Source organism: Scomber scombrus, chromosome 11, assembly GCF_963691925.1.
Source record: "Scomber scombrus chromosome 11, fScoSco1.1, whole genome shotgun sequence".
NCBI lineage: Eukaryota > Metazoa > Chordata > Actinopteri > Scombriformes > Scombridae > Scomber > Scomber scombrus.
The window spans coordinates 7,040,401-7,050,967 of NC_084980.1; positions in this window are offsets into that span (position 1 = coordinate 7,040,401).

Below are 10,567 nucleotides of genomic sequence, written 5' to 3' on the forward strand. Positions count from 1 at the left end.
GGCTGCATGTGTGTGGTGTGTGTGTGTGTGTGTGTGTGTGTGTGTGTGTGTGCATTGTGTGTTTGCACACTCTTGTTGAAGCAGCACACTTGCAGTGTGAGGATTGAGGGCAACTCTACAGAGATGATGCTTGTTAATGCTGCCTCAAGTGAGAATTGGGTAAAACAACGAAGAAAAACAGGGACAAAGAAGAGAGATGGAAAAAGAATGATGTAGTTTGATGAGCCTGTATTTGAGAAGACGTTTTTTGGTAAATGGCAATAGTCACCTGTCACAGTTACAATTAATATGCCATAAATAACTGAGTTGGCCAAAATAAGAGGAACCTCGCAAGCAATGTGTTTTAATGCATTTTTAAACTAACATTATCCTTATACTGTTACCTTCACATTAGACCTCACCCTAGAGAGAAATGTGGTCCTACAACCAAACTCTAAATTAAATAACATATGACAATCAAGGGCTGCAACTAATAATTATTTTCATTATTGATTAATATTCTGGTTATTTTCTCAGCTAATCAAATAATTATTTCAGCTACTGAATGTCAGATAAATAAAGGAAAATCAAATTCTTAAAGACTAAGGTGATCTCCAAATGGTAGTCTTCAAATGGTTTATTTTCACATTAGACAAAGAAATGCTTAATAAATAACTGAAGCAATTAATTGACTTATATTTGCTTCAAATTTTCCGTTTATTAACTATTAGATTAATCAGTTTAGTGTTAGAATCAACAAAATAAACCATAAAACAATTTAGATCTCAGTCCAACTGCTGATCTTGGAACTAAACCCTGTATTCACACATTTGCTCACACTACTGGCCCTATTGGTTGCCAGTGCTCATGTGCGTTGCTGAAATATGTGTGCGCTCGTGTGTGTTTGTGCGTGCTTGTCTCTACATATGTGTGTGGGTGAGCGTGAGGGTGTGTGTGTGTGGGGTGGGGGTGAGGGAGAGGGATGCAGGTGAACAGCTTGCGAGGGCCAACAGTTCCGCAGGCCAGTCTTGCGCATCACTTGACAGCCATACCCGATGGAGGCCCATGCACAAATGAACTTGTTAAGCAAATGAGTGAACAAGCGAGGGAGGGGTGGACGAGCGGAGGGTCGGGCGCACGAGGCTCCAGCGACTCCATCTAGACCTGCCTGGCTGTCTGCACACATCAACCATCACTGACCCTCATGCATCCCTCTATCTCTATCTCCTTTTTTCTCCTCCTTTCGGTCACTCTTGTCTTCCTCTCAGAGAGCTCTCCGTATCCGTCTCTATTTCAGTCTGCCTCTTCCCATCCCTCCCGTTCACTCACGCTCATGTAATCCCATTGTTTTATTAGAGAACAGCCTATTTCTGAATTGGATTGAGAGATTATCTTCACGATGCTTTGACAGGGTGCTGTCATCCTACGCTCACAGATAATGGATAGTAAAAGAGACTGTGAAGACGGATTGGTCCTCTTGTAACACTGCAGTGGATACCAAAAATAAAAATAATGGATTCATGGTATTTACATGAATCTTGCATGTAGCTGACATACACAGACAAGACAGAAAATCCAGGGACAATTGCAGAATGGGTGATTATCTCAGATGATTTTTGCCGAAAATAAAACTCTCAGATTGTAGCATCTACATTTAAAGGATGCACAGATACATGCATGTGAACATGTAGAAACACACACCCAGGTCTTTGTCAGTGCGGGAATGCTTCAATCTCAGCTGCATTTCTTACGTCAAGTGCCCACCTCCTGCCCTTTGCCCTGACCAAACTCCCCCCCCCCCCCCCCCCCCTTCTCTTTACAAAGATGTCCACACAACTAGCTTTGCCCCTCCTCCCCCTTGGGAAGAAATTTGAGGATTCCAGCGTGGTAAATTTAGTCCTACATATTGTGTTACGGAGATAGGGTGGTTAGTCACTCATCAGACTATTGGGACTATTTGAGGGGCTGATGCTGCTGTTGCATCACGTTCCTCAGCATGGAAAATAATGTCAAGGTAAGGAGCTGGTGTGTGGTGTGGTGATGGTAGTACTTGATGATCTGAACAGACACATTGTTTAATCCAGTCTAAAATATAGAAATGAGAGATTATATGCATTGTGTCAAGTAGGTGTATCTGTACCTCTCTTCTCATAAAAGTTTTAAGGAAGGTAGAACTGAAAAATACACTATAACCCTGACCCTAACATTTGCAAAAGTTGATATATATTTATCAAAACTTTCATTTTGTTTGACTAAACTTTATTTTTGATTTGTGCTCCCAGCTGTCCACCTCACTAAACGCTGGACAACAAGACAATGGGTCTGTCCCAATTCACACTTACAGCCAATTCACACTTACAGTGTTTGCAAGTAGTCTAGTGTCTGCTGTGTGACGTATTATGTTACAGTCACAGTACCCAAGAAGCTGTTGAGGCTTATCAGAGCTCAGTGGGACAGTCTTGATTAATAAGGTCAAACTTTCACTCACTCAAATACAAATTGTGCATGGTACAGTCAAGCTCAGATGATTTGTTGAAGTAGGAGTAGGATTAACCAAACAGAATTTTAGTCACAGTAAAAAAAAATTAAAAAAACGTGCTCATTCTGGAGGTGAAGAGGAGAAATAAATAGTGTTTATTGTATATGAAACAGACAAAAGACACAATATTATCCTGAATGTATTCTATCTAACATTTTTTAAGATCTGTGATAATGGACATAACATTTAATATTTATCGTGACAGTGTTAGATATGCAATAATACTCTTATCAGTCCCCTCAAGAAGAACAGATTCATCTGTGGAGGTTATACCTTAACTTAAAGTTTGAATTTTAACAGTAATATTTATGCTGTGTCTATTGATTATTATTGGTTCTAAAACCAGCCTATAGTTGACTACTGCCAACAACTGGGCTGGTGTTGCAGAATGTGCCATGAAGAATTGTGAGATCATATCATTTTGAAGTGGTATTGGGAAAAAGTGGGTGTAGTGTGTATTGATATATTTCAGATAAGGGACAGACCCACTGTCTTACAGCTACCATAGATATTGTTGCTTATACCCAGTTGAAATCAGTTGCAGTTTGGTCTTGTATCAGAATTCACTTCAAATGTCACCTGACTGACCATCTGGGATCAAATTTCACCTCTGCTTCAAACAGTTGAGTGGACAGGTTCAAATGCTGCTGAATAGAAGGACACTGTATCAGTGCTTAGTCATACACCTAGACAAGGGAATTTTCGGTTATTTTCGTATTGAATGACATTATCAAGCAAAACTCACATAAGATCAAGAAAGTAAGAAATAGCATCTATGGCATCACCCTTCAATACACTGATCCTGTCCACTAGGTCAATATTAGCGCATTTAGTTCCAACACTGACATGATTAAGTGGATCCGATTTCAGCCATGACATAACTGATACACATAAAGACTGTTTCTTAGTCACTTCAGGTATGGTAATCTTATGAAGACAAATGCGTTAGATTAGTGCATCCCTAGTGTACAGTGCCTAAAGAACATTGGTAGTCGTTTGGTACTTTGTCATTAGTACATTGTCATAGTTATTTGACATAAGCTAACTGTACTCAACTGTTCTTTGGAGAATAGTTACACCAACATTTAGATCTGTACACCCAAGGCCCCTAATGTACTTGCTTATGGTATACATATAGACAAGCAGCTGCAGGACTGGGGCAGAATTAAGAATTCTTTCTTGAGAATGTATAGTTTTGTACAATTACAATCTAACTAAACATGGTGAGACTTAATGAGGTTACTTCATTTGTTACAGTGGAGCAGCTTAGAGACGTCGATGTAGATATGGGTAATTGCACACAAGCTCTGTTCACATTCTCCTCAAGATATTCTTCCATTGTTGTTGTCTTTTCTTGAGATTTCGCTGCTGACCATGCTTCGCATATTGACTATTCATGCACTTAAGGGTACCTTGCAGATGTGTAATTTATTAGGGTTATCATACACACATGAACACATAGTTAAAATCTAGTTTATCAATACTTTAAGATGCATTTTAGTGTTGAGTGTGAACTGCACATGCCTGATTTGCTGAGCGGTTTTCTTAATGTATAGTGTGATGTAACCTGTAAGTGACCCCAAGCTTCAGGGCGGCCATCTATCCCACCCTTTACTTTCTCTCCTCCTCCTCCCCTCTCCTCCTCCTGACACCCCATCCATTGGTTTCAATTAATCAGCCGTGGAGGGGGATTTATTCAGCCCCTGCCCAATGGGATCTTTTGGTATGTGGCCCCAATGGTAGCAGGTTGAGAAGCCACGGTCTACACTGTCTTTAGGCCAATTACTCTCACCTCACAGCCCACTCATAAAGAGAGCTTTGAGCGGCCTGTTTTGTGGGGGGGATCCGGTGGACTTTTTGTCCCATAATAGCCGAGTGGATTCAGTCACTGCAGACAGACATGTTTACTAAACTCTGCGTAGGTGGGGCGAAGGAGATTACGTGTGCCACTTTGAATAACTGAGGCCTGATTATTGGCTGAGGGAAGTCTGCAAAATGACAACATGTTTTTTTGTCTGTTTCAGAGGAAGGATCGCTGGATGATGTGTTATTTTAAGCTAACTGGTTAACTGGACATTGCAGTATGTAAGGCTTTTAATTGAGTTTCACATATTTGCATTTGTATTTGTAATTTCAGTATGACAGGAGATGGAGGACAGGCACTGACATGAATCACTGGATGGCTATGCCTTGACGAGGTGGTAAACAGGCAGTAGTTAAGTGAAGGAAATGAATAACATGTGTGTTCAGTCCCAGTTTCCATGTTAGACATTGTTGTTTTTTCACATCTGGTATGAAAGAGAGCTTCTGTAAAAGAAATAATAAAAAGAGAGGTTTCAAATCATAAATAAAAAGGATGTTAGTTAGTTAATATATTACACCTTTATTTTGTTATCATCATGCAGGCAGCAACTTCTTTAAATCAGAAAGTTGCATACTTACACTTTTTTCTCAGTGAATTTCATCTAGACCTTCTAACTCACCTACAAGTTATGTTTTATATGGTATTTCAGTGAGTGAACTACGGACACAAGTGAATGGTTTGGCACATTGGAACAAGAGCCTAAAACTGATAATGAATCAGAACCACATCAGGAAAGTCCCAAAAATTCCCACTCCTTTAGTTTTCCTTGGTGCGCCAACCACCACCTGATTCTGACATATTTTAGTACTTCAGTCATTTTATCTATTAACGTTTATTGATAAGAGATCCTCATGACTTTGTCTTATGAGAGAGAAGTGCAGTTGTCAAACAAACTGTGATCCTGTCGCATTTGGCAGCACTAAATATGCAATATGGGATAATTGAAAAGGATTGCTGGAGCTCTATGTGGAGCTGCAGGGAAACACATTTCAGATATTTAGAGTGGAATGCAAATGAGTCCCAGACTCCATTAAAGGTCAACTTTGTAGTGAGCAGATAATATAATAAACACTGTTGGGAACAGATAAGTTGCCAAACACTACACAGGATCTAGACTCAGCTGGATATACATTTGAATATGGGAGTGTGAACAAGGCTGTAGAACCATATATAGACACTGGTTTGACCCTTCCCTTTGCAGTGTTTGAACAGATGCCTGCGCTCTGCCCTGACAAGACATTCCCTGCATCTCCTTCCTGTGTCACCCCTTTTCATCTTTTTTTTCTTCCCATGCTGTCCAGCTCCACCCAGTTCAGGGTCTCATAACAGTTTGTCAGTTTATAGGGCCAGGAGCGAGGACATCTGTCACATTTTTAACCCAGGTTTGGAAATCACCCAAATTCTGCCTCATGATCGCAGTTCACTGATCTCTGTTTTAATCATAATAAATGAAAGTCACAAGGTAGCACATTACATAATACGGTTTGTGTTAGAATAGACACGCTTGCTCAAAAACGGTGATGCGTGTTTTGGTTCAGGTGCGATTTCTCTCAACCGTCCCCTCCCTTCCGCACACATACACGCACATACCCACACACACTAGAAGCTTTTACCTATTTGGTGCATGGTTGAAATTAGGTTTAGGAAAGACAGGGAGAGCGTGTGAGCAAGAAATTACAAAAGTAAATAGAGCAGCAAATAAAACTTCCAACAAGTAAAGTTTTTGGCATGCGACAGTTTTGGCTGCATGACCACGACTGTGTTCATTATTACAACCTGAAAATCACATCAAGTATTTTTCAAATTCATTTATGACAGTGACAACTTTGAAACAGCTATAAACACTTTTACATTTACAAATCAATTCATTTCAAGCATATAGGGATTTTGGATGAAGCACGCAGCCTCTGCTTATATCAGTGGCTGCTTCTGTCTCATGATGACCATTGCTAGAAATCACAGTATAGTACAATATATTGTGTATAATATAGTGTGTTTGTGTATAAATACATACTGACATGATTTATAAGGGAGATCATTTCTTATAAAGCAAGATTTATCTCTCATTTGAAAATGTATTCATTAGTTCATGTAGAATATAAAATAAAAGATATTTGATGAAAAAAGTCAAAAGTCTGGACTAGATTGGTACTGTGACACCATTAAAGCCCATGTGTGTTCCAAATAAACCCATGTCATGATTTATTAACAAAATATAAAAAAAATATTGATTTCACAGAATTAAAAACAGCAATTTATGTATTCAGTAACATGTTAAATATTAAAAAATGACTGTAACAGAGTACAGTTACATTTATTTTAACGTAACGCTGTCAGTATGGTATAAGCAGCAAGCAGCTGTTATAGATGTGTTAAATGACAACCAGGTGAGTTATGTGAAAATCATATGTGGAAATATCTTTGGTGTATAAACATTTCACAAGCACTCAGTACAAAATCCTATTTATTGCATTTTTTGTTGCTAAACCTTCCAAACAACATTTTTCTGTCCCATAACATTTATTTCTTACCTTTTCCGACACGCTTCACAACAATCGGATATAAAATGCACATGTAATGCTATCATGTCTCACTTAAAAAAAGCAACTCAGAAGTTCATTGAGGGAGACAGAGAGACAGCTTCCCCTGTGAGAGAGGGAGAAAGCAGCGAGCTGTCAGTAAAATGCCATCGCTCTATAGGAGGTGTTGCTAAATAAACATCTTTCAGACTGGAAACGGTGCGCACAGTCAGCAGTTGCATGATATTTAAAAATCACATTTTGTAGGAGAGATTATCAGGCCTTTGCAGAGGTCTGCACTCTACTGAGAGCTTTCTTGTTGCAATTGTATGACGAGTTGTGACGCACCTTTTTTTATAGCTCAGGAGATGAGCCAATGGAGTGTTAGAGAGATGCAGATAACATAGGAACTTTCAAATGATGAGAAGTATTGATCTAGCAAATTTTATCTACAAGGCAAAACTCTTTAATCCCCTTTTTATACTTCTCAAACCACTTTTTTAAGTTCAAAAGTAAAAGAAAAGAAGGGGGGAAAGGCTGTCCCAAAGTAGCCTATGTGTGTTGCCATAAGCTGAATGTAGGTGTGTAGTTCTTGCTACACTCCAGTGGATAGCGTCTCTTACAGACAGGCTTTCAGCTGTCAGAACACGTCGTTTTGAAAGGCTCATGCTGCTGTCTGTCAGAATGTGTACACACATAGACACACGTGTGTACAGGCATTTATGTAATTCTGTGCTGGGTTTTGTGTGTGTCTGAAAAAACCAATAACGTGTATTTCATGTATCTGATCATGTATTTATGACAGTTTTACAAAATGTGGTTGTGACACTTGACTCTGATACTGATCTTGATACATTTTAACTGTGCTGAGTATTACTGTGGTGTACTGTCAAGATGTTTGATGGGTAGCCTGGGATGATACATCGCAATAGTATTGAGTTAAAGGTAGAGTCAGCCATTCTGGAGAAAGATTGTTGATATTTTAACTAAAACACTCTAACAGATACACTCCTCGTTATAGACCCCCCATGGATGCACATTGCCAAGACTACGACCAAAAGAGTCAGCTGTAGAGTGACTTCTGTTGCTCTCATACATTATCACGAGCGGGGGGGGGAAAATTCTCGCGTGAGCACAACAGTCCATCCAAACACTCTGCCTCTCTGTGGCCTCCCCATGACCTACGTTTAGGGTCTCTGTCCACAGAAGCAGCCGTCTGTCAGCTGTAGATCCTGGGGAGCTGAGAGAACAGCGGCCGACTAATCTACCTTCACCAGACTGAGTGACTGACTTAGAACCAGAACCGCTTTAAAGCAGTCGATACATTAAAGACTCACATCAAAAATCTTGACTGTACACAACAGTACAGTTCTGTGAGAAAACATTTTCCATGTCAATTTTCCACAGCTTCTCTCTCCCACCAATTAGTGGGTGCTGGAGACGGGAGACTGTCATGTCCTCACACAGACACATAGCTGCTCTGATTACTTCCCGTGCACTAGACTTGCTATGGTAGTCAGTGTTACCAGTGGTACACAGTGTTCAGGCATACAGCAATTATATTATTTGCCCAATGTCCCAATGACACTGTTTTGCTATTTTTAATAGAAATAAAAGTTTGTTTTCGCATATCAGCATCATCATTAATGTAAAAATATTAAGTGTGTTATCAATCAATGTCAGATGACAGACGCTACAGTTATAAACTGAAAGTGAGATGCATGTTCTTTCTTTCTCTTGCTCTTTGCTGTAAATACATGTAGTTGTTAGAGAGCAGCTGTTGTTATGTTTCCCCGAGTCTTGGTATCTTGTTTTCAGCTGAAACTCAGCACACACACAGAACAAACAGCTAGCACACCATGTGGAGACATTTGCTGATTTTGACAAAAAAAAAAAAAAGAAGCATCACAAGAATTACGGACTCTATCTTTAAAGTAGATTTTTTTTCCCCCTTCATCTTTTCAGAGATAAAAACACACTTGTTCAGCGTGTTGTCCTATATCTCATTTAAATATATTATCCCATTTATGACAGGTACAACATTTTTGTGTGTGTTGTCGATGAGCAGCTAGAGATGCGGAGCTCAATGTAAACTCCAAACTAATATTTGAATGTTCTGCATCTAATCTTCCTGCCTACAAACAGTGAAGTGTTTATTCCCGTCGCATTACACCTGCAGTCTTTTGTAGAGTGACGCGTTTTTTGGATAAATCGCACTGATCCCACCTTATGTCACTTCCAGTCTGAGCTTTCACAACGCAGATCAGCATTTCTCTTTTGCGTTCACATTTGAGGCACTGAGCTGGCAGCAGTCTTTGCACAGTCAGCTTAGCAGAAAGGAAAGTAAGGGGCTCTGTATGTCGTCAACAGCTGTTTGACAGACTGTGGGACCATGGGAGATGGGACTAACCTGTGAGACTTAGATTACTGAATAGTGAATCACTAGACCAGAATACTGCCAGCAAGAATATTCTGTAGTGTTTGTGGTGAATGACGGAGAAAGCCCAAAAAAGGATAATGACACTTTTGTTGATCAGAAAAAAATCAGGATCAAAGTTTGATGAAGACAATATTTCAGTCAGCTAATACACTTGACCTGTCATACTGAGCTTTTGTAACAGTTAAATGGCAAAATGTTGAATGCCTGTAAAATTGCTGCAGGCACACATTGCTCTTGTAAACCCCAATGTTCGTCAAACATTTTTTTGGCAATGAATGACATAATCATATATGTATTCTGTACCTAACAGATTCATAGATCCAATGCATCACTGACCGTAATTTTATTGTAGAAGTTATTGTTTAAAGACTTTGGTGAAAAACAGATTATGAGCATCTTTTTGTGTGTCTATGAATGTTTCTGTAAAATATTTGGTGTCTTTCGAAACCTCCTACATTGAACTTTCCTTCACTGCAAAGCATATCAGTAGTTAACATTTGAAATATGCCAGTTTAAGTTGTTGTTTCTAAAAGTTGACTAACAACACCTCAGCAGTGCCTATCTCATGCTTGTTGCCTTTTGAGAGGTTTTTACGGCTTTAACATTCTTAACTTGGCACACCAAGCGTTGATTGGCTCAGTTCTTTTTCCAAGTAGGGAAGCAGTGATTTGCAAATGGGATCATTCTCTACTGCTCGTATTGACATGTTTTACTAATCAAATCAAAAGCCAGCTTACAACCCATGCATGAGCACGGAAGAGCCCTGTAGGAAAATGTAGGCAAATCTAACTATATCAATTTATAGTAGTCACAAATTGCTGTGAAGCAAAGTCCTCTGAACACACACATCTGCCACCAAAGTCAATGTGTCGTGCTCCAAATCTGTCTAATAGGCTTCTCCTTGTGTTAATTTGGTATTCTTGAAGCAGCAGCAGCAAAGATAGAGAGAGACAGACATGAGTTTCAGTGGAGTCAACACTGTGACTCAAAAGAGACCTTGGAAAGAGGGGAAAGTTGCAAAACTAAAAGGAAGGAGAGAAAGGGGAGGCCATGTGTGGTCTTATATAAAGCCCAGATGGTCCCAGAAAGGCATGTGACAGAGAAATAGAGGGATGGAGGGATATGGAGAGAGGAGTGTCTGTCTCTGTCTCACTGACCAGGGGGCTCCCAGGAGCCAACACCACCACAGGCTACAACACCTGGGTGGAGAGAGGCAAGTCATCGGA